Genomic DNA, 26543 nt, shown 5'->3' on the forward strand with positions numbered 1-26543 from the left:
ATTTGAAGGTGCTCAAATACGTTAGCCTCGTGTCGGTAGATTTACTGGCACGTAAAAAGAACTCCTGCGGGACTAAATTCCGGCACCTCGGCGTCTCCGAAAACCGTTAAAGAGTAGTTAGTGGGACGTAAAACAAATAACATTATTATTAGATAACACCAGCGAGCCGGACGACCTACTGTGAGGAGGACAGAGACTTTGTAAATACACAGCAATTAGTAAAGATTGGTCATTAATAGTTGTACACAATTTTGTGTGTGTGTATGTGTGTACTAATTGGGTTACCCTACATTAAATTAAATTGAAAAAAGGCAATGTTGTATGAGTAACAGTATGATGATAAACTGGATGAAAGTCAAGTTGTAAGTTTTACCAGGAGGTAGAGTCCTCACAGTTTTAATTACTGCCTTGATGGGGTGAAATTACCTCACGAAGATTATTGTAAGTACTTAGGTGTTAATATAAGGAAATATAGGGTTAATCAAATCGATGAGATGTGCTGAATTCGTGAACTTCCTCGTTGAGTTTTCGCATCTGATTTCTTGTTCCTGTAGCTTTAACAGATCCTGCCTGCTCCACCGGTGTCTGATGCTCTAGATATCTTTTCAACCTCTGATCAAATATACGAAGGAGGTTATATTTTATAATATGAGTTATATAGTGCGGAAAATATTTCAGTTCTAACAAAGGACAGGGTTGGGACAGGTAAGGGAGAGCATTTGTCTGGTGTGAAAGTGGGAAACCACGGAACACTATCTTGAGGGCTGCCGACAGTGGGCTTAGAACCTAGTACAGTAGCTTCTGCTGAACAGCGGCTAGTTTCACTGGCGTTGAAACTCTACATTCGGGAGGTGGAGGGACTGGTCTCCAACGTCGTCTGTCCTGAGAATTGTTTTCCATCGTTTTCCATTCTCCTGCATTAAGGCGAATGCCGGGACAGTTCTTTTACAGGCCACGGCCGCACGCACCTCACCTTCTCCGCAAATCACATCACTGGCACAAATCTTCCGGGCCTGAGAGGCTGGTACGAAACGAAAACATTTTAGCAGTAGATATGAATATGTGACTGGCTATGAACGCGCGGCGTTAATCGATCCTCAAATGGGAAGCCGAGGAAAGTTATGTAAGATTGACTGAGTACTTTATTTTCAAGTTAATATTCAGTTAACGGAGAGTTGGCTAGTAGTTCAAAAGCTGGTCTATATTTACTGCTTTCCTAACCTTCCAACAGAATTTAAGTACTTGTTAACGTGTATCTCTTTGTAGAGCAGCTAGTTGTACATGTAAAAAGTTATTAATTTTATAAGCTTGTGAAGTTAAGATGTGGCTCGACGCGTGTAGCTGTGAGCTTGCATTCAGAAGTTGCCATAAGTTTGTGAAGCGCGAAGTTAAAAAAAAAAAAGGAGGAATGTTTGTCTAAGGAAGCCACAGTATTTAAAAGGATTGTTTTACAAATGTGGCGTTATTTTTTATGTTTAAAATAACTGTCATTAATACTTGTTGAGATAAAATAGGCTACTTTTAAAGGTGCTTCTTGTTTAATTTGCTAGTAGGAGAATGTTCGTTGAGGTGATGTGTAGCGTGATGTTTTGTATCGACGACACAAGTATCCAATCCCCGAGCTAGAGCTATTAACTAGACAAAGTTAAAATCACTCTCACTCATGGCTCAGTTAACGGTCGCTAGGTAATAATAATAATAATAATAATAATAATAATAATAATAATAATAATAATAATAATGGACGCCTCTGTGGTGTAGTAGTTAATGTGATTAGCTGCCGCACTCGGAGGCCAGGGTTCGATTCCCGGCTCAGTCATGAAATTTTTGAAAAGTGGTACGAGGGCTGGAACTGGATCCACTCAGCCTTGGGAGGTCACCTGAGTAAAGGGGGGTTCCATTCCCACCTCAGCCATCCTCGAAGTAGTTTTCCGTGGTTTCCCACTTCCTTTATAGGCAAATGCCACTATGGTACCTAACTTATGGCCACAGTTACTCCCTTCCCTCTTCCTTGTCTATCCATTCCAATCCTCCCATCTCCCAACACAGCCCCTGTTCAGAATAGCAGGTGAGGCTGCCTGGGCAAGGTATTGGCCCTCCTTCCAAATTGTATCCACGAGCAAACGTCTCACGCTCCAGGACACTGCCCTTGTCATGGTAGAGGTGAGATCCCTCGCCGAGTCCGGCGAAAAACCAACCCTGGACGGTATATCAATTAAAAAAGAAAGAAAAAGAAATAATAATAATAATAATAATAATAATAATAATAATAATAAAATGGCGTATAACCTCCCGAGAGGCCGATCTTTTTTTACAGTAGACGGCCTGTAGGCGGCCTGCATGTCTGTGAGGATAGGGTCCTACTTACGATGAAATCTGATGCTGAAGACGTCACAAACACCAGCCTCCGACCCATGGGAATTAACTAATTAAAGGTAAACTCCTCGACCCGACCGGAAATCAAACTCGGGACCCCTAGAACCAAAGACCAGCATGCTACCCATTAGCCAGGGCCAGGGCAAACTTTGTGTCCTCATCCTGAGGTGGTGCAGCTCTTTTCAGGCACACCCCCCACGCACCATTTTAACCACATACCAGCCCTCCTACCATTCTTAAATTTCGCTCAGTACCGGAAATCGAACCCAGTCTCTCGAGGAGGGTAGCTAATAATAACTAAACGTTACGCTACGAAAGCGGACTAATTTCAGATGAGCCCTAGCCATACGTCAAAATGAAAAGGTTAGCTTTCCGGTTGCTAATCGGTCACGTTCCTCCCTGAATAGTGCGCGGTGTTAGAAAACAGCCCCCTGAACCCCGAGAGAGGAGCGGGACTCGCTGTTCTCGGCAGCCGTAATCACAGCGGGCCGTGCATCAGTCAGCTTGCGGCACGCGGAGCGGGAGGTAGTGTGTTTCGCCCCATTGTGCGCTGGGCTGTCGTGCGTACGAGCGAACGATCGACTGGGCCGACAACTTCGTCATGCCCGGCTGTTTACAGACCGAAGATTGCGGTGTAAACTAACAAGCCTTCACAGAATAACTATTCATTATTAAATTTTACAATTCAGTTCTTACATTTTATCCTTCGGAAAAAATGTTTCGTATTGTCAGTCTCATCACGTGGTTCTGAATGTATTTTCTGGCCTAGTCATTTAATTAAATGTGAAGTTTAGTTTTAGAAAACAATAGAAGATTATTTCTAAACTAATACAATTCTTAAACAGTTTACCTTTATCACGTCAACACATAGTCAAATAGGACATGGCGAGAATGCAATGATTCTGAGTGTCCCGGAGTGTACTTCAACTCGAATTCTCGTGAATTCCAAGAAAGAAGTGTAACCGTTTACCCACGTTAAGGATACTGGTCATCATCATATGCCAGGTAAGACTTTTTATTTATTCTTCTTCATTTATCATTTCACGTACTTAGGGTGTGTATTTTTTCAGGATGGTAGTATGCAATAAGTAAAGTCTAAGCATATTGTAACACAGCTAATGCAATGAACTTGCAGTTGTGATCAACAGTAAAGAAAGAAGTGATTTCGGATTTATCGGACGAAATTATTTCTGCAGCGGATTGTTTTCAGACCTATTTTTTCGCACGAGAGTGACAGCTGGGTGGGTTTATTTATTTATTTATTTATTTATTTATTTATTTATTTATTTATTTATTTATTTATTTATTTTCTTGTTTCAAAGATTCCATGAGCTAATGCTCATATTGGGACAGTGAATTAAATGTGGCATAGTTAAAATATTAAAGAAGATTTGAATTATTTATAATACAGAGATGATAAACAATTATAATAATGTAAATCTAAAATACAAATTTTTTAAATATTAAATTGTGTGTTTAAAAGATTACATAGACAGAACCATATAACTTGAAATGAAACCTGATAATAAGTTAAACATACTAAATCCAAGAAATTTTGTCCATAAATGTTTCTTAATATTTCTTTCGAATTTATTTAAATTCTGACAAGCCTTCATCGAGTCTGGAATGGAATTAAATGTCATTATAGCCCTATACAATACACTATTAGTTCCATACTTCACTGTATTCATTCTACGGAAAGTAAGTTTCCAGATTGCAGTGTTGCATGATCATGAATAGATAAATTACTGGTGAATTTGAGTTTCATTTTCCCCCACGCCAAACTATGTTTAATTATGAAGGCAAGTATTACCAAAGAGTATGCAATAGATAATCTAACCGGAGGAATGCCTGTTGATGAGTATTTTATCTGTCTGGACATAAAGAATAGAAAATTATGTTAATCATATGTTAGAAGTAACAGACTTGAAGGTAACGAGAATCGTTGCTGATACAAACATGCGGGAACAATAGTAGGTGGGTACTACGTAGGAATTGTAAAAAATGGTAAAGTTTATATTGGGACTGGACTCGGTAGATGAAGCTGTTTGTACAAACCGGCTTCAGTAGTGGGGTCGTGTGATATGATGGAGGAGGATATGTTATTTAGGAGAATAATGGACTCCGCTCTTGAAGGTAAGAAAGGAGAAGGCGACCAAGACAACGATGCTTAAACTCGGTTTCTAATGATCTAAAGATAAGAAGTATAGAACTAAACGTGACACTGAGTTAGTTGCATATAGAGAATTTTAGACGCTCGTAGTTAATTAACGGAAGCTTGCTGGGCGCAGGACGAAAGTGTTTGTTGCAACAGTTAACTCAGCGTGTATTCTCAAGGTTATGCAATGCCTTGTATTTACTTAGTGCCGACCTGCCCACGTAAATATCTGTCTGTCATTGTGCCTTATTCCATTAATTCATTGTGTGGTCGCGAATAGTTTCACGATTACATCACATTAGTCTAACAGCTGGAAATACTTATGTCAGCTGTGGTGTATCATTCGTTTAGTAAAAGACATTTTTTTCTTCTTAATAGAAGTCAACTGTGCCATATATCCGTCAATTAAACAAGAATCACAGCCCAGTATGCTTTCATTTTTAAGTGATGTTATGTAGAATTGTGCAAATTGGTGTTCAAGTCAATTGTTAAATACTGACTTATCTTCTTTGAACTTCCTAGTCTCTTCGTAGTTCAGATGGAAACATCCCTCCACAGACATACAACTTGTAAGAAGTTGGTGGTGGTACAGAACATGGATCCCCAGCCCACCGAGCTCCAAAGCTGCAGTCGCTTAAGTACGGCCAGTATCCCAGTATCCAGTAATCGGGAAAAAGTGGCTCCGAACCTCACTGTCGGTATCCCTAAAGATGGTTTCCCGTGGATACCCATTTTCACAACAGGTAAATGCTGGGGCTGAACCTTAATTAAAGCCACGGCTGCTACCTTTCCAATCCTAGCTCTTTCCCGTCCCATCGTCGCCATAAGAACTATCTGTGTCGGTGCGACGTACAGTAAATTTTAAAAATATCCGCTATTAGCTTGGAATTGCGCTCATACGTACATCTACTATTTTTCTAAGAGTTTCGTCGTTTAATAGCCCAGACCCGTGGCTAAATTGTTAGCATGCTGGTCCAAGGGGTCCCGGTTTTGATTCCCGAAAGACCTGCACCAGACCACTCGACAGTATTATTATTATTATTATTATTATTATTATTATTATTATTATTATTATTATTTAACATCATATGAGCGGAACATTTATTTAGACAATGATCAAACTAATTTTGAGCCCTCGATGTTAGGCCCCTTAAAACAACAAGCATCATCATCATCATCATCAATTTTGAGCACACCGAGCAAATATAAAATATAATATAGCCTAAATATTCAATTTCTTTGAAATCATTTAAGAAAAGACTCGGAAAACAACAGATAGGGAATCTGTCACCTTGGCGACTGTCCTAAATTCAGATCAGTAATGATTGATTGATTGATTGATTGATTGATTGATTGATTGATTGATTGATTGATTGATTGATTGATTGATTGATTGATTGAAGTGTCTGTGGGGTTTGGTTCACGTAGGTATCAGCTTGCATTCGAGATATACAGGGTTCGAACTCCACTGTCAGCAGCCGTGAAGATGGATTACCGTGGTTTCCCATTCTCACACCAGGAAAATCCTGGGGCTGTGCCTTAATAAGGCCATGGCTGCTTACTTCCCACTCCTAGCCCTTTCCTATCCCATCGTCGCCCTAAGACCTGTCTGTGTCGGTGCGACGCAAAGCAAATTATATTTTAAAAACACACACTTATTTCAGCAGTGTTCAGTCATTGTAAGCCCCGGCTTAAATCGTGAGCGTGGTGGCGTTCGGTGCGAACGGCCGCGGGTTCGATTCCCGGCTGGATCGGGGATTTCAAGTTGGTTTAATTCCTATAGCTCGGGGCTGGATGTTTGTGTTAGTTTTAATACATATATTCATTTACATAGAACACATCAAACTATCTCAGAAACACGCCACAGTGAATAGACCTATATCCCTCCATAAAGGGTTGGCATCAAGAAAGGCATCCGGCCGTAAAAGTCGGCTGAATCCATAAAAAATTGCCGACTCCAGATAACTGTGAAAAGACCAGGAGTGTAAAGAAGAACAACACAGTATATTCTTAAAATCAAAAGCAGAAGGTTATAGGAACTATTTTTGCTCTATTTTTGAACAGTAATTTCCCATTAATAGAATATTCATTTCCTCAGGTATAACTGTCATTTTTCTTCTTCTTCCTTCTTTCTTTCTTTTCCTTTCTTTATTTCTTTCTTAGGTACATTTACCGTCTGGGGTGGGTTATTCCCTTGGACTCAGCGACGAATCCCACCTCTACCGCCTCAAGGGCAGTGTTGTGGAACGTTAGACTTTGGGTCGGGGGATAGGCTGGGGAGGAGGACCAGTATGTTGCACATGCGGCCTCACCTGCTAAGTTGAATCGGGCTCTTTTGGGTGGATGGGGAGATCGGAAGGGATGACGACGAAGAGAGAAGGAAACGGCTGTGACCTCAAGTTAGGTATCATCCCGGTATTTCGTCTAGAGTAGAAGTGGGAACACCGAGCTCGATAGCTTCAGTCGCTTAAGTACGGCCAGTATCCAGTAATCGGGAGATAGTGGGTTCGAGCCCCCTGTCGGCAGCCCTGAAGATGGTTTTCCGTGGTTTCCCATTTTCACACCAGGCAAATGCCGGGGCTGTACCTTAATTAAGGTCACGGCGGCTTCCATCCAATTCCTAGGCCTTTCCTGTCCCATCGTCGCCATAAGACTTATCTGTGTCGGTGCGACGTTAAGCAAATAGCAAAAAAAGAAAAAAAGAAGTGGGAAAACACTTTGGGAATGGCTACTCAGTTGACGTCCAGAGGCTGAGTGGACCCCGTTCCAGTCCTCGTACCACTTTTAAAATTTCGTGGCTGAGTCAGAAATCGGGGGTGGAAGTTAATCACACTAGCCGCCACACCACCTGAAGATGATTTACCGTGGTTTACAATTTTCACACCAGTCAAATGCTGGGGCTGTACCTTAGTGAAGGCCACGGCTTATTCCTTCCCATTCCTAGGCCTTGTCATAAGAACTATCTGTGTCGGTGCAACGTAAAGTAAATAGCGAAAAAAGTTGGAGTTCAAGTGAACAAATTGGGGCAAATATTCGTTTATAGGTAGGAGAGATAGGGAATAATTTATCAAGGTAGATGTTCAGTAAATTTCCAAATTCTTGGTAATCATTGAAGAAGAGGCTAGGAAAACAACAAATAGGGGATCTGCCACCTGGACGACTGCCACTAATGCAGATCAATGTTAATAATAATAATAATGTTATTTGTTTTACGTCCCACTAACTACTTTTTAAGGTCTTCGGAGACGCCGAGGTGCCGGAATTTAGTCCCGCAGGAGTTCTTTTACGTGCCAGTAAATCTATCGACACGGGGCTGTCGTATTTAAGCACCTTCAAATACCACCGGACTGAGCCAGGATCGAACCTGCCAAGTTGGGGTTAGAAGGCCAGCGCCTTAACCGTCTGAGCCACTCAGCCCGGCCAGATCAATGTTGACTGACTAATTGATTGATCGGTCAATCGCTATTTTAACCTAGTGGTGCGTGACGTGATAATCATGGCCTTCATACCATTCCCTGAGCCATACTTCGAATGGAAAATATGTTAAATTGCTTATTCCATAGAAACTGGGTTTATTTTTTGACAGGATTTTATGTTTTTCATTAGCTTCCTGTAAATTATCAAGGCTGCCACACGGACAAAGCATAACAATGTCAAAAAGTATTCTTATACAATTGCTGATAAAAGATAGGAAATTAGTAGAAGAGATTAAGGACAACAACACAGTATTATGCAGTATGAAAGTGATTTCGTAAAATCGCGACAGATCTCTTAACATCCGAGATTGCAATTTCTTTCACGGTATTTTTAAGGATGCCTAGCATTTTATAGGTCTTTACAAAAAGGCTCGGTATCGTTCCACGAGCACCCATCATCAAACCAACCACCTTTTTAGATTAAGGCACTGTAGATTCGTAGATAGCCTTCTTCTCGCTGTCAACCTCCTGTGGCTGGTCTCACGGTTGGATCTAGTATTCAGAGTCTCTCCTGTAAACTCAGACCGATGGCACAGTGTTTATACTCTGCGCTACGGCAGCTCCCTCAGCCCAACTTACGTAGCGTGCGGCCGCCCTGCTTTAAGCGTGTAATCAAGAAGTTAGTAAAATAACCACCTAATCGATACTTTATTATTGCCTCAGGCAAAATTGAATACAAATTAGCACTTACAGGACATGTTTCGACCCCTTAGTGGTCCTCTTCAGCTGTATAAAGAAAGAATTGAGAAGAAAAACATTAGGACAATAAGTATCGATTAGGTGGTTATTTTACTAACTTCTTGCTTATTGTCATAATGTTTTTCTTCTCAATTCTTTCTTTATACAGCTGAAGAGGACCACTAAGTGGTCGAAACATGTCCTCTAAGTGCTAATTTATATTCAGTTTTGCCTGAGGCAATAATAAAGTATCGATGAGGTGGTTATTTTACAACCTTCTAGATTATATTCATCGATACGGTCATGAAATGGACAACTTGTAATTTAAGCGTGTATACAATCTTATATGAAATCTTACCTTATAAAAGATACTGGAAGTGTCATTCTTCATAATGAGGGATTTCATAAACACCATTAGGATTTTCTGCACACCAATAGCGAGAGGTATGACTGTTCACACGACCATTAAGATGAAACCAGGCCTCATTCGAAAAGAACACAAGCTGCAAGTCGAATAAATGATCATTCAATGATGAGAGATACCACTCACAGCATCTCACTCTTGTGGCTGGATCAGCAGGTTTGAAACAATGGGCCCGTGTAAATCTGTACGGTTTGATATGCAACATCTGTGTAGCTGTGTGTGCAGAAGAAACCGAAACACCTACTTGTGCTAATTTTGTAAGTGATTTAATCGGTGACCGTTCGAGATTCGCACCAATGTCATCTTGCTTTTCTTCTGTTCAAACTGTTCGTTTGTGCGCATGTTTTTTATTGGGCACTGAGCCAGTAGTTTCAAATTTATTTACATTTTTGAGAATCTGTGCTCATGAAGGTGGCACTTCACAATAAATTGTTGAACAAATGCATCGCGCATCCATAGAGCCGACTCGTACTTAAAATAACTACGGAAATACGGTATTGCAATGATAACTGTCTCAACATATTAACAGCTGTCCGACTCGTTGGCTGAATGGTCAGCGTCCTGGCCTTCGGTTCAGAGGGTCCCGGGTTCGATTCCTGTCGGGTCGGGGATTTTAACCTTCATTGGTTAATTCCAGTGGCCCGGGGGCTGGATGTTTGTGCTGTCCCCAACATCCCTGCAACTCACACACCACACATAACATTATCCTCCACCACAATAACACGCAGTTACCTACACATGGCAGATGTCGCCCACCCTCATCGGAGGGTCTGCCTTACAAGGGCTGCACTCGGCTAGAAATAGCCACACGAAAATAATTATATTAACAGTTAAGATTCAGACTGGCAATTTATGCAATGTCGAACACGCGCACGCTCCTTGCATGGTCAAGAACTATGCGCGCTCCTCCCGTACTGCTGCTTAGGCTTTGGAGTGTACAAACGCCGCTGGACGGTCTGGGTTTATGAGAGAGACTCTGTATAGCCAGTATTTTAGTCGGCTTTAAAGTCTGTGATTTCTATTCGCCTCGTGCTCCTTTGTATAGCGATTCCAGAGACTTCCTCGTGAGTGGTACAGTGCATCCTTTCCTTTGTAAAGAGTCGGTTAGGATGTGACAAAAGGGTGTGGTGGCTCGTATTGTGAAGTGTTTCACCATGCGGTCAATAGCCAACGACGTGTGGAAGGATTTCGACCTCGGTGTGGCAACGCAGACAGTGGTTACCATTCAGACTTCTCCCCGCCACTGCAGCAACTTTACACTTTATTTTGATGACATCCTTTCATTCAGAACAAGAGTGTCCCGTCGAGGTGAAATGAAATTCAGTTCAATTCCACAGCCTGTTTCCAGTCATTCGACCGGGTCAGGAATGGAATGTATGAAGCCCCGATCTAGCGGTGAGGATAGGATTTGTGCCGGCTGCCGAAGCTTGTCGCACTCATCTGGGGCAATGATAAATGACTGACAGATGATATGAAATGTTAATGGAGAGTGTTGCAGGAATGAAAGATGACAGGGGAAAACCGGAGTACCCGGAGAAAAACCTGTCTTGCCTCCGCTTTGTCCAGCACAAATCTCACGTGGATTGACCAGGATTTGAACCTCCCATCGTGGTGTCGGATCCAATTATCAGCAACGATGTGGTGTTTATAAATAACCCATTTACCCTTATGAGGTAGTTTACACCACGCTTGATATTCCATGTCACAGGGCTCAGTCCTTACTTTACGAGCATCTATAGTCTACAACTGTCTCTGGTATTTAAAATGTTTCCACATCTTGCTCATTTCAACTGACGTAGACAGACATCACCTTCCTCATCCAAATTGCGGGAGTTAGTGAGGTCTGGATTTGCATAATTTTTTTAGAGTCCCCAATCAATTGAGTTGTTGGATAACAGTTTCCCTTTCGGCTCCGAACAAACCACGACCTTTATATTTACGATGGGTGTACATAATTGAGGTGGGCGTATCTATAGGCAGCGCTCCTTTGATCATCTGTCTGTGTCGATAAGGAATGCGTGAGGTAATTTTTTCCATCCGCGTATATATGTTAAAAGAAATTCTAGAACCTTTTCTAGCAACGGTCTGCTTCGTTAACAAACCCGAGAAGATTATTATTATTATTATTATTATTATTATTATTATTATTATTATTATTATTATTATTTACTTTTTGAAGAGAATTTTATACCAGCGAAAAGTTTATTTCGGTAGTTCCCGCTTTCGCGTGTTTAGCTATATAAATAAATTTGTAGGAGTTCCGATGTCTGTAATTTCGTTTATTTTGTCAATTGTACAGATATTTATCCGTTTTAGGTCAACGCAAGACTTCATCAGTGGTTTTTAGCTTTCGTGTCCGTTTGTCCGTCTGTTCCACCATCACGGCGAAACGGCTGGATAGATCTCGACCAAACTTCATATTTGGATATACTCATCAAGGAGCAGGTTATGATATGCATATGATTTAAAAATCGCTGAATAGACTGGGGATTTATAGGAATACCAGTACAGGTTTTTCCAATTTGCTCTTATACTATTGATTTTCTGTGAAATCCGTGGACTATATGTGAAATGCCCCTTCATTTTAAACAACTTTTGTTATGTATATAATTTAGCTTACTCTTCAAATGATGGAGAAAATTCGTATTTGCTGCGGGTTTCATGCTCTGCATTGAGTGACGGACACACGTGCAGACCGATTACGAACCTACCTGTTACCATAGCAACGTCTCTGGTTGCTTGCCGGTAGGATAGCAACGTAATACCATTTTCGTCATTATTCCTGCAAACTCGTGGTTGTTCGTTGGGTATAAAGGGAGACAGACGCCAAGCTGCCATTCTGCGGGATATTTGCGGAATACTGTTGGAGGTTACAATTCTCTTCGAATAGCTCTAAGTGTGGTTGTAAATATTTCAACAGTACGCGGAATGTAGGCCATTATTTCAAACTTTTCTGGGATTTGCTATAATTTTTACTCTATTTCCTTCCTACTTCAGTTTTCTACTTCAAGTTCTTGCCTCTGCCTTGACTATTTAGGCTTAAATAGTAACACCCGTAAGTCATCTTCCTATCTAAGAATCTCTGCGTCTAAATATATCCGCTGTTACAGCTTTGTTAAATCCATAACTTATATTAGTATTGTCACACAACTGTACTGATATGTAGGCCTAACTTAGTCTTAAAATTATCTGCCCGTAGTATTATTTCTTTTTAGAATTTCTATGTCTTATGTTTACATTTTTGAATTTTATTGTTTATAGTGGTTAAGTGTAAGAGAGGGCCGTGAGCCCTAACTTCGCCACAAATGTAAGTCAGGAATAAATAATTAAATAAATATCATCACAATTTAGTGAGGGACATTTCAGTTTTGCAATACATCCACTTCGTTTTTAACTTTAGATAGAGCTGCACTTCCTGATTATAATCAAAACCCCTCAACTTGATTCTGACTGGCATTAGGAAAAGGGGCCTGTCCTTATAATGAAAACCCCACATCTCATTAAGAATGGCAGTAAGCAAGTGAGTCTGGCGTTATATTAAAAACTTCCGAATTCGATCTTGAAATGCGGTAGGAAACGCGATCTGCCCGTTTCATCAGAACGTTCCAACGCGCACCTTACATCGCAAACAACGTATGAGGTCCTCTCAGTGGTGTTTCTCGGATAACGAAGAAACATGCAGTTTAATATAATCTTACTCACTGCGTGTACAGCAATTTACGTAGAAAACCGTGTGTAATGTGGAATACCGTAGCGAAGCACGGCTACGTTTGCTAGCTCATCAATAAAACAGTCAGTATGAAATACATATATTAAGACCGTGTCTATTAACATGGATACTTTTTGAGCTGGGGATCTATCCGGAATCGATTTCCTCCTGCAATGCTCAATCCAAAAATCGGTTTTTTATCGGCTTTCCATTAACTCCGTTGTGCTGCTAATATCTTCAGTTCCAAGTAAATGTGACATTTCTTCTCATGCTTCTACCACTTTTCCCACACCAGTGGGGTGGCGGGTGCTCGGTTTCTATAAGTAGCACTAAAATTAAAAGTTAAAGCTTGTTATGTGAAACGAATCCTGGGTATCGTAAAGACAGCAGCATCAAGACTGACCTCTGTCTTCCTAAAAGAAACTTGCATCCGGGAGATAGTGCGTTCGAACGCTACCATCGACAGCCCTGAAGATAGTTTTCCGTGGTTTCGCATTTTTACACCAGGCAAATGCTCCGGCTGTACCATAATTGAGGCTACGGCCGCTTCCTTCCCACTCCTAGGCCGTGAAAAAGGATAACCACGGAAAATCATCCTCAGGGCTGCTGACAGTGGGGCTCAAACCCCCAACCTCCGGGGTTCCCTCTTCTTCCTCGAATACTCCTTAATCTGCCCACTATGTCTCCTTTTCATCTCCTCGGAACATCTTGAGCCTGATTCTTCTTCTTGTTTCGTTTCGGCCAACTAAGGACCACGTCATTTCAACTGTTTCCCTTGAGCTTTAATGTTGGTCCAGTACTCCTTCATTCGTATACGGTGTTGCTCCTTTCGTTCTTCCGTCCATGCCTTTCCAGTTTTCATCTTCGGCTTTGGTAGGGTACTCTGATGTTCTTGGAGTTTTTTTCTTAAGTGGGACACGCTCCTGGATATCTTCAAATGAGATCCCAATCTCCTGCAGATCTTTCTGTACCTCACTGAACCATGCCCCCTTTACCTTTTTCTCTTGGAGGAAAGTGAAAATGCGGTTGGTTAACCGTGTTGAATTCATTCGGGCCATGTGTCCATAAAAAGTAATCCTCCTTTTTCGCATCACATCAGTTACTTTCGCCACATGCGAGTACAACTCCTGGTTGTGCCGTCTCCTAAACTCGCCGTTGTCTTTGACTGGACCTAAGGTTTTTTCAAAATCTTTCTTTCCTTGGCCTCTAATTTCTCCATCATGCCTTTTTTGTTCATGGCGAGACATTCCGCAGCATATAGAGCCTCTGGCCGGATAACAGTGCAATAGTGTTTGAATTTTGCATTCAGAGATATAGATCTTTTGTTATAGACATTTTTAGTCAGATGGTAAGCCATTTCCATTTTATGCGTGAAGAAAAGGCTTCTTTTTCGGACAAGTTAGGTTCTATCCATTCACCAAGATACTTAAATTTTTCAACTCGCTTGACTTTTCCGTGAGTCCCTTCTAGCTCACTTGGCGCCAGTTTGATGTTTGTAAAGAATTTCGTTTTCTCAAAGGAGATTTGGAGGCCCGCCTTTGCAGCTTGTGTTTGAAGCTGGTTGATCTGCTTCGTGGCCACATCCAAGGAATCAGCGAAAACCGCGAGATCAACTGCAAATGCTAGACAGTCAATTGAAAGGTTCTTGTTCTTGTGGCCTAGTCTGACTCCGCTTTCGACTCCTTCATAACTCATTTCTCTGCGCCATTCATGGATCACTTTCTCAAGAACGCAGTTGAACAACAGAGGCGAGAGACCATCTCCTTGCCTAACTCCTGTCCGTATTTCAAAGGCCTCTGAAATCTCTCCTCTAAACTTCACTTTTGAGATGGTGTTGGTGAGAGTCTGTTGGATGATCACTCTTGTTTTACCGTCCAAGCCAAATTCCTTTAAGATCTGAAGTAGGGTAGTTCTATCAATTGAATCATAGGCCTTCTTAAAGTCGATGAACGTTACTACAAAATGCTTGCTCCTTAGTTTAAGATATGAAAGGACAGATTTCAGATTCATAATCTACTCCACACATGACCGTCCTTTCCTGAAACCTCCTTGGTAATCACCCAGCTCTGGATCTGGCTGTTCTTCTGCCCTGATTTGAAGAGCTTTCGAGAGAATTTTGTAGGTTATAAGTAGGAGGGAGATGCCGCGACAGTTGTTAACATCCGACTTGTCGCCTTTCTTATGAAGTGGGTGGATTAGGGCAGATGTCCCGTCACATGGAAGTCTTTCAGTGTTCCAGATTTCATGTATGATGTCCGTTAATTTTTCCACTGCATTGTCACTAGCAAACTTCCACAATTCAGCTATTATCGAATCTTCACCCGGCGCTTTATTATTCTTCAAAGATTGGATAATCTGTCCGACTTCCTCTTTCGTAGGAGGAGCTGAATCTCGGTGAACTGTTGTTTTATCTTCAAATGTGAATCTGGACATTGGGGCCTCGCAGTTAAGAAGGGATTCGAAGTATTTTGCAAGGATCCGGCAGTTTTCCTTGTCGTTATGGGCTAGGTTTCCATTGGAATCTCTGAACTGTAGGCTCGGTGGGTCATATTTCCTCAAGTTGTTTTTAAATGTTTAATTTATTATTATTATTATTATTATTATTATTATTATTATTATTATTATTATTATTATTATATCAGACTAGACCGTGAACAGAAAAGTGTCAAGTTGAATTTTGTTATATTTTGCCAGAAACAATATATTTTAAAAAGAAAACAACTATAGGTAATTTGCAAATATTTTGGCTTCTACACCACTCTTCGGTACACGCAAAATCTTCGCAAATTCATGCAGTAAATTGAAAAATTCATAGGATAATCAGTAAATGCATAAGGAGAGAGGGGCTACAGAAAACAAATTGCATACAGGAAGTTGGTTCACTCAAATATTTCCTTTATGTCTATAATTATGAGCCATAAATTCACACTTTGGGAGATGCCGCGTAGTTTTTTCTCAATTATCTGAGTAAGGAACAGAAGAATGGGAGGAGTCCTCGCGCACGCGTCGGCAAGGTCAAACGTAGAGAGCAGTTGACCAGGTGTTCTCAAGTAGACCTCCCACACGAGCTGCGGGATGTATCATTCATGACAGGTGCACCTTCGGAACAGCAATTAATTTCCTTTATCACGTTGAGGTTTCTACTCTTTGATGATCCGACTAGCACTTACTGTTAATATCAAGAATCTAGAATCTTTATTTGCCATTGATCATATTTAATGAAATAGGCTTCGTCAATTGATAATTTAGTACTTAATATTAAGAAGGCTAAATGTACAAACACCTTTTATTAAAACTGAATACCACATTATCCATTTCTAAGAAATCAGAGGTGTAATAAAATGGATTTTTAATTAACCAATCGTACAGTTTCATTTTAAAATTGGTTAAAGGAGTGGACCATACAGAATGTGGTAATGTATTAAATAATCTTTAACAACTGATTTTATATGAATAAGCAGTTTTTGACAGCCTGTGAATTGGTATGTCAATGTCTATTTTGCCCCGAGTATCATGAAGAATGAATTCATTTATATTGTCATTAACATATGTCAAAGATAATTACACAAATTTATAATTGTCAGTATTTTAAGTTTAGTGAAGAGAGCTCGGCAATGGTCAACTGCACCAGCCCAAGACATTGGGCGTACAATTTTTTTCTGTATCGGAAGAATATTAAGAAGAATGTTCCCATAAGTAATGTGTGACTAGAAGAGACCAAAAATGCCATCCTTGGGCAATCACTGCTAACTAAATTCCTCAATGTCCATATCAGATAGGTCACTCGTGATATTTTACAAACATGATCAATGTGTGTTTCCCAGTTCAATTTCCATAATTACGAAACCCCGTAAGTTTGACTGACTGACTTTCAATATCTTGGGAAAAACCTAGTGTGAGAAAATGAGTTTTATCCTGATTGCACAACAGCCTGCTGAATGAAAACCAATGCATTTCATTTGCAAGAGCTTCATGAAATCCTGCTGATCATCCATACTAAAAATCGTCAGTTCGTACCAGAGATCTTCACGAGGTGTAAATTACGATGGTGATTTTTGTTTTAAGGACAAGTACAAGGAGATCCTTCCCTCCTTAACTAAAATCAGAAGATGAAAAGAAGAGCACCCACCCTTTGAAAATGAAGGTATTGGCAAGAAAAGAAAAAAATGAGAACAATAAAAGACGTGGCATTCTCAATATGCTGACAACATGCCGGTATGCATGTAAAATTCTGGACATGAGGTGAAACTGTACATTTGTTTTGATCATTTATAATTGTTTAATAACCTAGTATTAAGCAGACGAGTGCGTTCGAACCGCACCGTCCACTGTTCTGAGAATGTATTTTCCGTGGTTTCTCATTTTCACTTCCAGGCAAATGCCGGCTCAGTTCCTGTTTTTAAGCCGCAGCCGATTCCTTCCACTTGTTTACCCGATTTCATTCAACAACATTCATTTCATCTTCAGAAAGAGTATCCGGCTGCAAAACGGGACTAAACGGTAGACATAAAACTTTATTGATAGGCTTATTTCTTTTCAGAATGCAATTTATAAGTTTCTCTCTGCGATCGAAATTCACGTTAATTACGCTAATCACGATTTACGATTTAAAACTAATCGTCATTAATATTCTCCTTTGCTAAATTTATATATAATAACTGTTGTGTATGACACTGATATATTTTCCTATATGTTACTTGCAAGATTGCAAAATTAAATTACAGTTATGTGTTGGATATTTCTGAATGTTTCATATAGACTACTGTACTATTGTAAGTCTCATCCGTTATCATTTTTCTCAGTATTCATGTATAGCACTGACATGTACAGGTTAACTTAGTGCTGTGTACGTTAAGATTGTTTAGATCACTACCGTCATATCAATATTCATATAGCTTTAAGTACAATAAACGAAATTATGTATCTCAGGGCCTTTCAAGAGCCCAAAATATCACGCGTGCAAACCGAGGCGCAGAGGTTGTGTGCACCGTGCATCGGTCCGACTCGGCTAAGCTCGGCTAAGCTCGGCTCAACTGTGCTCTGATGGTGGAGGGCACATACATATATGTCTTGTATGTAGATGTGTATTAGGACTATCAAAAACACCGAGTACCTTAACCAGAGAAAGTAACCATTCGCTGTTAAAATCCTGGACCTGGCCTAATCGAACCGGAGGCCATTTGAACCGAAGCCCTGTACGCTGACAATTTAGAAAAGAACCTGGCTGTCTGTCGGAAATACAGCAAATAAATAAATAAATAAATAAATAAATAAATAAATAAATAAATAAATAAATAAATAAATAAATAAATAAATAAATAAATAAATTAATTAATTAATTAATTAATTAATTAATTAATTAATTAATTAATTAATTAATTAAGGAAGAAAGAAAACCTTTATAGGCCTTTCAACCTAAAACCGTGGGATTCAGGAAAGAACAAGACTTGAGCAAGGGAGGTCAGATCTGGAGGATGAAAGTGAGGAGTCGTAGAAAAGTAATTGGAGGTAATATCAGATTCAGCTAGGGTCTCCTGGTCGACACTCCACGCTCACAGTTTGAAGGCTGCTAAAGGGAACCGTAAGATTTTACCTGTTAATGGATTGAAATAGGTACGTGTCCTGTATCCAGGGTTTTTACTTTATACCTGACCAAACTTATCCAATATACTTTTAGTAATGTCGTGAGACTTTCAAGAAAATGGATCTGTATAATATAACTCCATAACAAACATTCTATACACAATTGATTGCATAGGTGTTATTAATTCATTACCAGAATTTATTCGATGACAGCTAAGGGACAAGTAATAATTTAGTACGACTATCACGAGAAAAAACATGAGTTTTTGCATTAACATTTTAAAACATAAATCCCCTCCCCCACCCTATAGAAAAATATAAATCTATATGCACTATCAAACAATTATCGAATTGTGAAGATGTAAAGACGGAAAAAAATATTGAAATATTATCAAGTAATAGAGAAATTATCGATCAATCGAGTGTATCCAGGTATCGAAAATAAGCAGATATTAATTCGCTCATTCAAAAATGCAAGAAATGTAGTCGCAAAAGGCGAACAAATAAACGAGATCTGTTTGTATTCCAGTGAATCTTACATCGCCTGTAGAGAAAGGAATTCTCGAATTAACAAGCCCACATCACAATGGCTTCCATGTCTCTTTCAGACCATTTATTTAAGAAGTCAGCTTGTCCCAGCCACTGTGTGGTAAGTTAGAGCTAGATGCAGGGTTAGATCGAGGAAGTCTATTTATTGCGAGAGCGAATGAGAATTGGTTTAACTTTACGAATTCTCTGAAAGTGATGTGGGACGTTTGCTTGAGATAGATTGAATTTATGTGGATTCTTCTTGGGAGGGACTTCATGTAAACTGGTAGGAAGAATACGCTGAAAGCCAAACTTTTGCAATATAGCTTAAAACATACTTCCTATTACAACGTTTTATAGCGGTTAGGAGAACTATGACGAACAGCCAAATGAAAATGAATCTCCTGACAGAAAGTACAGTAGTACATTTCGTACTTCAAAAGTTATCAGAGCTGAGGCATTTGGTAATGTCCCATTGGGAAATGGAGTGGCAGGCCATCCCTGTTTCATACACTGACAACGAATAAAGGAACTTTGAATGTATGGAAGACTTCCCTTCGGGTTTCTCGGAGAAAAACTGTTTTATTATGTCTTCTTCGAATCAGCCATTGTATATTAACCCACTCCTACTTACTGAAAGGAGAAGCTCCCACCCCCACCCTCCCGCCGATATGTACTTGTGGCGGACATATGACAACGTGGTACACATCCTTACAGAGTGCGTGGACTTCGCTGATCTGAGACGTAATCTAAACCTTCCGACTACCACCTCCCTCATTGTACATGATGGCAAGCAGTTACTAAACCTCGTCATCCGTTTAGGAGGGATAATGGCATGTATTATCGCATTTAAAAGTAAAGTTTGTATTTGTTTTTACTTTTTATTTTGTTGTTAATTGATTTTTATTTTATTAGTTCAGCTTTAGTCTTTTGTGTATTTTAAATGCTTTATTTAGATTTGAATTAAATATATTTCATTTCAAAGGCATTGCATTATTCGATTTTAGTGCATTTTAATCTGCCTTTAAATCCTTTTCTTAGAAAATAAAGCATTGCGAATTAGATCCACTGTTTATTTTAAATTCATTATCACGTTCTTCACCATAATTTTGTAAAATACTAATGAGTGGGCAAATTTCAATGATTACATTTTATTTCATAGATATATCTAGATGTTAGGCCCTTTAAAGAACAAGTATCATCATGAAAAGTTATCACCGAAATGTTGTAATGTTTCATTAGATTTCAGATTTTAGGTAAAAACGCATCCCGTTCCTCGTGAAATAAAAGATAATAAATGTGTACACGATTTGTGTAATTATATGACCAAAATTTAAATAAAAATACCTAGCTTTATGTAAAAACCTATTTTTGTCTATTTTGCGTATTTTGAACAAAAATATAGTTTTATCACTTAGAAAAGTAAGTAAAATTTGTATTAACAATATTAATTATTCAAATTCAACCGCTTTCTAATTTCTTTTCTTTTTTCTTTTCATTCCGGCGCCAAATTACAATAGACGACTCAGATGGCAGTTGTAGCAAATGCCCAACAGAAATATAGAAACAGTAAAAGAACACGACACAGAAGTGCCAAACATTATCTTTAAAATAATGATGTAGATGTCTCCCCCGCACGAAAAAGCACAAAAGCATAGGTTTTGGGTTTAGAAAACGAGAGCGTGAGTACAGATCCTTCGGTTGTTCCCCTACTAGTAGTTTCTTAAGATATGCAGGGAGCAAAGATTATACCTACACCTTGTTACACCACCTACAGGTAAAAAATGGCGTATGGCTTTTAGTGCCAGGAGAGTCTGGGGACTAGTTCGGCTCACCAGACGCAGATCATTTTATGTGATTCCCGTAGGTGACCTGCGCGTCGTGATAAAGATGAAATGATGATGAAGACGACACACACACCCAGCCCCGGTGTCAGCGGAATTAACCAATTATGGTTAAAATTCCCAACCCTACCTGGAATCGAACACAGGACAAAGGCCACCACGCTAACCATTTAGCCATGAGTCCGGGCCACCTACAGGTGAGAGAAAGTGTTCCGATAAATCGAAAGAAATATGCAGAATCATGATACACGTCCAACAATATGGCAGCTGATCCAGCACACATTCCCATGCTATGTCTCAAGATAGCCCTACCTATCAAGATCTACGTCCAATAAAATGGTCGCGGCTTTAGCAGACAATTTTATGGACATAAATAAGATTCGTACGATGAGAAACATTTTGCTGCCTTTGGTGACGTTATCATGTGCAGGGGGCTTTGCTCTGACCTGGAAGAAACGCTTGTCAAAGATAGTGGAAATTCGTTTAAAAAACGGTGCCACTTGTACCTTCACCGGGAGAGTTGGCCGTGCAGTTACAGGCGCGCAGCTGTGAGCTTGCATCCGGGAGATAGTGTGTCGAAGCCCCCTGTCGGCAGCCTTGAAAATGGCTTTCCGTGGTTTCCCATTTTCACACCAGGCAATAAATGTGTACATGATTTGTGTAATTATATGGCCAAATGTGTGGTGTATTGGTTAGTGTGATTATCTCTCACCCCCGGAGGCCCGGGTTCGATTCCAGCCTCTGCCACGAAATTTGAAAAGTGGTACGAGGGCTGGAACGGGGTCCACTCAGCCTTGGGAGGTCAACTGAGTAGGTGGGTTCGATTCCCTCCTCGGCCATCCTGGAAATGATTTTCCGTGGTTTCCCACTTCTCCTCCAGGCAAATGCCGGGATGGTATCTAACTTAAGGTCACGGCCGCTTCCTTCCCTCTTCCTTGCTTATCCTTTCCAATCTTCCCATCCCCCCCGCAAGGCACCAGTTCAGCATAGCCGGTGAGGCCTCCTGGGCGAGGTACTGGTCATTCTCCCCAATTTTATCCCCCGACGCAATGTCTCACGCTCCAGGACATAGCCCTAGAGGTGGTAGAGGTGGGATCCCTCGCTGAGACCGAGGGAAAAGCCAACCCTGGAGGGTAAGCAGATTAAGAAAGAAAATATGGCCTAAATTGAATTTAAAAATACCAAGATTTATGTAAAAACTTATTTTATCTATTTTGCGTATTTGAACAAAAATATACTTTTATCTCTTAGAAAGTAAGTAAAATTTCTATGACTAATACAAAATATTCAAAATCAACCATTCTCCATTTTTTTTCCTTTTCACTTCAACGCCAAATTACAATAGACGACTTAAAATATGGAAACAGTAAAAGAGCACCTTAATTAAGGCCACGGCCGCTTCCTTCCCATTCCTAAGCCTTTCCTATCCCATAGCCGCCGTAAGACCTATCTGTGTAGGTGCGATGTAAAGCAAATAGCAGAAAAAACAAAAAAAACTTGTGCCTACTGCATATACCTACAGAAGAAGGCAGAGTTCTGTTGCACGGTAATAACGAGAAGAAGAAGATGGTGATGATGATGATGATGATGACGATGATGACGAAGGCAGCCTTGATAAATGACGAACTCTGGTTGCCTCGTTACTACGGCGTCGGTATTTTTTATCTACGCTGAATTGCTGAAGCTAATTCAAAATATACCCCCAGCGCAAAAACATGAAATGAATATAAAAATCCACAGCTTGTTTCCTGTCGTTCAACCGGGTCAGGAATGGAATGAATGAAGCTCCCATCGAGCGGGGAGAATAGGAATTGTGCCGACTGCCGAAGCCTGTAGCACTCCCCTGGGGCAATGATTAATGACGGACAGATGAAATGTAATGATATTGGAGAGTGTTGCTGGAGTGAAAGATGACAGGAAAAATCGGAGATCAAAATTTGTCCCGGCTCCGCTTTGTCCAGCACAAATCTCACATGGAGTGACCGGGTTTTGAACCACGGAACCCAGCGGTGAGAGGCCGGCGCGCTGCCACCTGAGCCACGGAGGCTCCAGCCCAAAAACATATCCATGCTAAGATGGTCCATGTTAAATTGATTACCTTCCGCAGTGAGCACTAAAATTAAATTGTAAATAATAATAGCCAGCCTCTGTGGTGTAGTGGCTAATGTGATTAGCTGCCTCGTCGGGAGGCCCGGGTTCGATTCCCGGCTCTGCCACGAAATTTGAAAAGTGGTACGAGGGCTGGAACGGGGTCCACTCAGCCTCGGGAGGTCAACTGAGTAGAGGTGGATTCGATTCCCACCTCAGCCATCCTGGAAGTGGTTTTCCGCGGTTTCCCACTTCTTTTCCAGGCAAATGCCGGGATGGAACCTAACTTAAGGCCACGGCCGCTTACTTGCCTCTTCCTTGTCTATCCCTTTCAATCTCCCCCCCCCCGAAGGCCCCTATTCAGCATAGCAGGTGAGGCCGCCTGGGCGAGGTACTGGTCATCCTCCCCAGTTGTATCCCCCGACCCAGAGTCTGAAGCTCGAAGACACTGTCCTTGAGGCGGTAGAGATGGGATCCCTCGCTGAGTCCGAGGGAAAACCCGACCCTGGAGGGTAAACAGGTTAAGAAGAAGATGAAGAAATAATAATAATAATAATAATAATAATAATAATAATAATAATAATAATAATTATTATTATTATTATTACGGACTTTTCCGTGGCAGGTAGAGGTGAAAGAAGGTGCGGGTGTGAATGGGTTTCAAGCTACGAAATTATAGTGCAATGTAAAATTAATTTAAAAGTTAACAAGGTTATATTTTCTTTTTGAAAACAAAGAAATAACAAGCATGGCAGGTACAAAGTAGCAATTCAAAAGGGGTTAGTTACAATATTTACAGAATTTGGGCTTCGCGCCCTGACTTCACAATGCTGGGGCAATCAGCTCAGTTTTACCTCAAACACAAGTTTTAACAGAGGGGGAGAAAACCCCATTGATACCTAGGAGCCCATGCTCCAAATTACACCGAAAAGCCTCCATGAGGCATACAACCCAGAATTTTCAAAAGAGCCACTCGCTCTCAAAATTTAAGCCTCTCCCAGGCCACACCAAACTCCACCTTCAAGTTGTCCTCAACGGACATAAACACAGGGGTAAAATACCCAATCTACTGAGGTCTATTAAAAGAAAAGCAGGTTAATTAAATGACCTCTAAAATAACAATTTGAGAGGAGGCGAACTAGCACTCCTAATACACTTTGATTAAGACCTACTTGGCACTAGGCCGTTAATACAAGGGCTAATCCCATGCTAAAGAGGTGACTTAAGAAAAGAACAATTTGTTTTACATTAACGAAAATAGGTTGAGAAAATAAGTTCACCTCAAGACAATGTGAGTGGGAGCTCGAGAGGGTTAGCACTCTCTATCCCAATATGTCGTTTTAAAAGAGAATATATGAAAGGAGTAGTTACATTTTAGGAAAAGGTTACATGGCAGAACGCTTAGAACCCACCCCGAAAGTTAAACTGCTGAGCTAGCAAGGAAAGAAGTTATTAATCGGCCATTACCTTGTGTTGAACGGCTGGAGAAGAAAGAGGCGCTTCCCGCCCCCTGCTATGTACTTAACACACTGAAAGATGGAACAGAAGTGGCCTAGAGACCCAAAAATCAGCAGTTTAAATACTCTCGCGGAAGTTTCTAGGCGTTAGGGGAAAGAAAACACCCTCCCACAAACTCTTTATTGGATAGGACCCCGCAACAGATTCAAGTTGGGGGAAGATACATCTGATTGGATAGAAATTAATTTAAGAAATTCGGGATTGGTTAGGTTCAACACAAGGGGAAGAAAGGGGTAAATATTGCCAACTTAAACAATGATAGAAAGAAATTTAACAAAGAACAAACTCTTGAAATTAAATTTTCTCCAAAAAAATAGTTCTTTGACTCCGCACTAGGTTGCACTATTGTAGATCTTCAGTAGTGTCCTCTAGAAGAGAAAGTTCACACTTCTTACTTCAAGCGAAACAAAAACACATCAAAAATGACACAGTTCAAAAACTCAAAATTTTCCACGTGGTGACATCTTCTGAGACGGTAGAAAATTAATACTGTCAATAAAGTTCAGACTTCCTCCAGCAGAGGAGTTTCAACAGGCGCACATTTTAAATTAGCGGAGTGGAGGTGTACCGCCCGGTACAATAATAATAATAATAATAATAATAATAATAATAATAATAATAATAATAATATTGTTTTTACGTCCCACTAACTACTGTGGAGGTTTTCGGAGACGCCGAGAAGCCGAGATTTTATCCCGCAGGCGTTCTTTTATGTGGCAGTTAATCTACCGACAAGAGGCCAGAATAATAATAATAATAATAATAATAATAATAATAATAATAATAATAATAATAATATGCTACGGATACCTTACTGATGAAAAGGAAAGGCACCATGGATGACCTGGAAAAAGTCGAAAGACGTGTCCTCCGGAAAATTCATGGGCCAAGAGTGCTCCTGGGTGGAACCTACCGACGAAAAGTGAACTCCGAACTGTACGAACAGTTGTAAACTGCTAACACTAGCATTCGACGGAGGTGGCTGTAATTTTACGGACACCTTCTGAGAATGGACAAGGGCAGGCTTATGAAGATCTTCTCAGTCATCAATAACTATTACTCGCGGAACTTTTAGTGATATTTGGTGTTACGAAGCTGAGGAGTGAGGAGGGAGCTCTCTCGGTTCCGGTAATACTGTCAACTGAATGGAAATGAAATCTGAATTGAATCGATAATATGATCGTACGATATGAATTCAGCCAACATCTGTGTCACACACACATTATATAACATTCCTCGATGCGAATCTTTTTTCTAGCATGAAATCTATACTGTGGCTTTGCTGTGTAAACAACAGTACTACTACGGTACGTAAAGTGTACGCCAGATGTCTCACACTGATGCATAAGCGATTCATAGTTTGTGTCTCAAAGGTTGCCAATGCGAATCTCGAAGATAACCGAGGTCTACCGATTCAGCACTGGGGAGCCCATGTATCACTAAAAGTTGAGCGATTAATACAAGACTGGAAACATGTGATTCAATGAAGTAAAAAAGGACTTTGCTTCGGCTTCTGATATTGATGTCTCAGACCACCCCGAATTTTGTAAAATGGTAAATTCGTGGGCTCCTTTACAAAAGATGTTAAATCTCGCAAACCTCTTTTAAAGGAAAGAAAGGAAAAGCTAACAGCAGGACTCAAGAGCTACTGCGAACGAAAGCGAGCATCCAAAAAGGACTATTCATAAGCGCTCCCTAGTCTAGAGCTTAAAATAATAATAATAATAATAATAATAATAATAATAATAATAATAATAATAATAATAAAAATAAAAATAATAATAGAGAAGTTAGGTTCGTGAATTAGAATACTGGATTATGAAGTCATAACAAAAAACTTATTCAGGTCGTTTTCAGTGAAAAAATTCACGTAAGTAATAACATAATAATGTCATTGGTTTTACGTCCCACTAACTACTTTTACGGTTTTAAGAGACGCCGAGATGCCGAAATTTAGCCCCGGAGGAGTGTTTACGTGCCAGTAAATCACCAACACAAGGCTGATATATTGGAGCATTTTCAAATACCACCGAACTGAGCCAGGATCGAGTCTGCCAAGTTGGAATCACAAGGCCAGTGCCTCAACCGTCTGAGCTGCTCGTTCCGGCACGTGGGAGGAACAAACGTAACTATTAACACAGTACACGTTTTGACACTACAT

Source organism: Anabrus simplex, chromosome 9 (assembly GCF_040414725.1).
Source record: "Anabrus simplex isolate iqAnaSimp1 chromosome 9, ASM4041472v1, whole genome shotgun sequence".
Classification (NCBI taxonomy): Eukaryota; Metazoa; Arthropoda; class Insecta; order Orthoptera; family Tettigoniidae; genus Anabrus; species Anabrus simplex.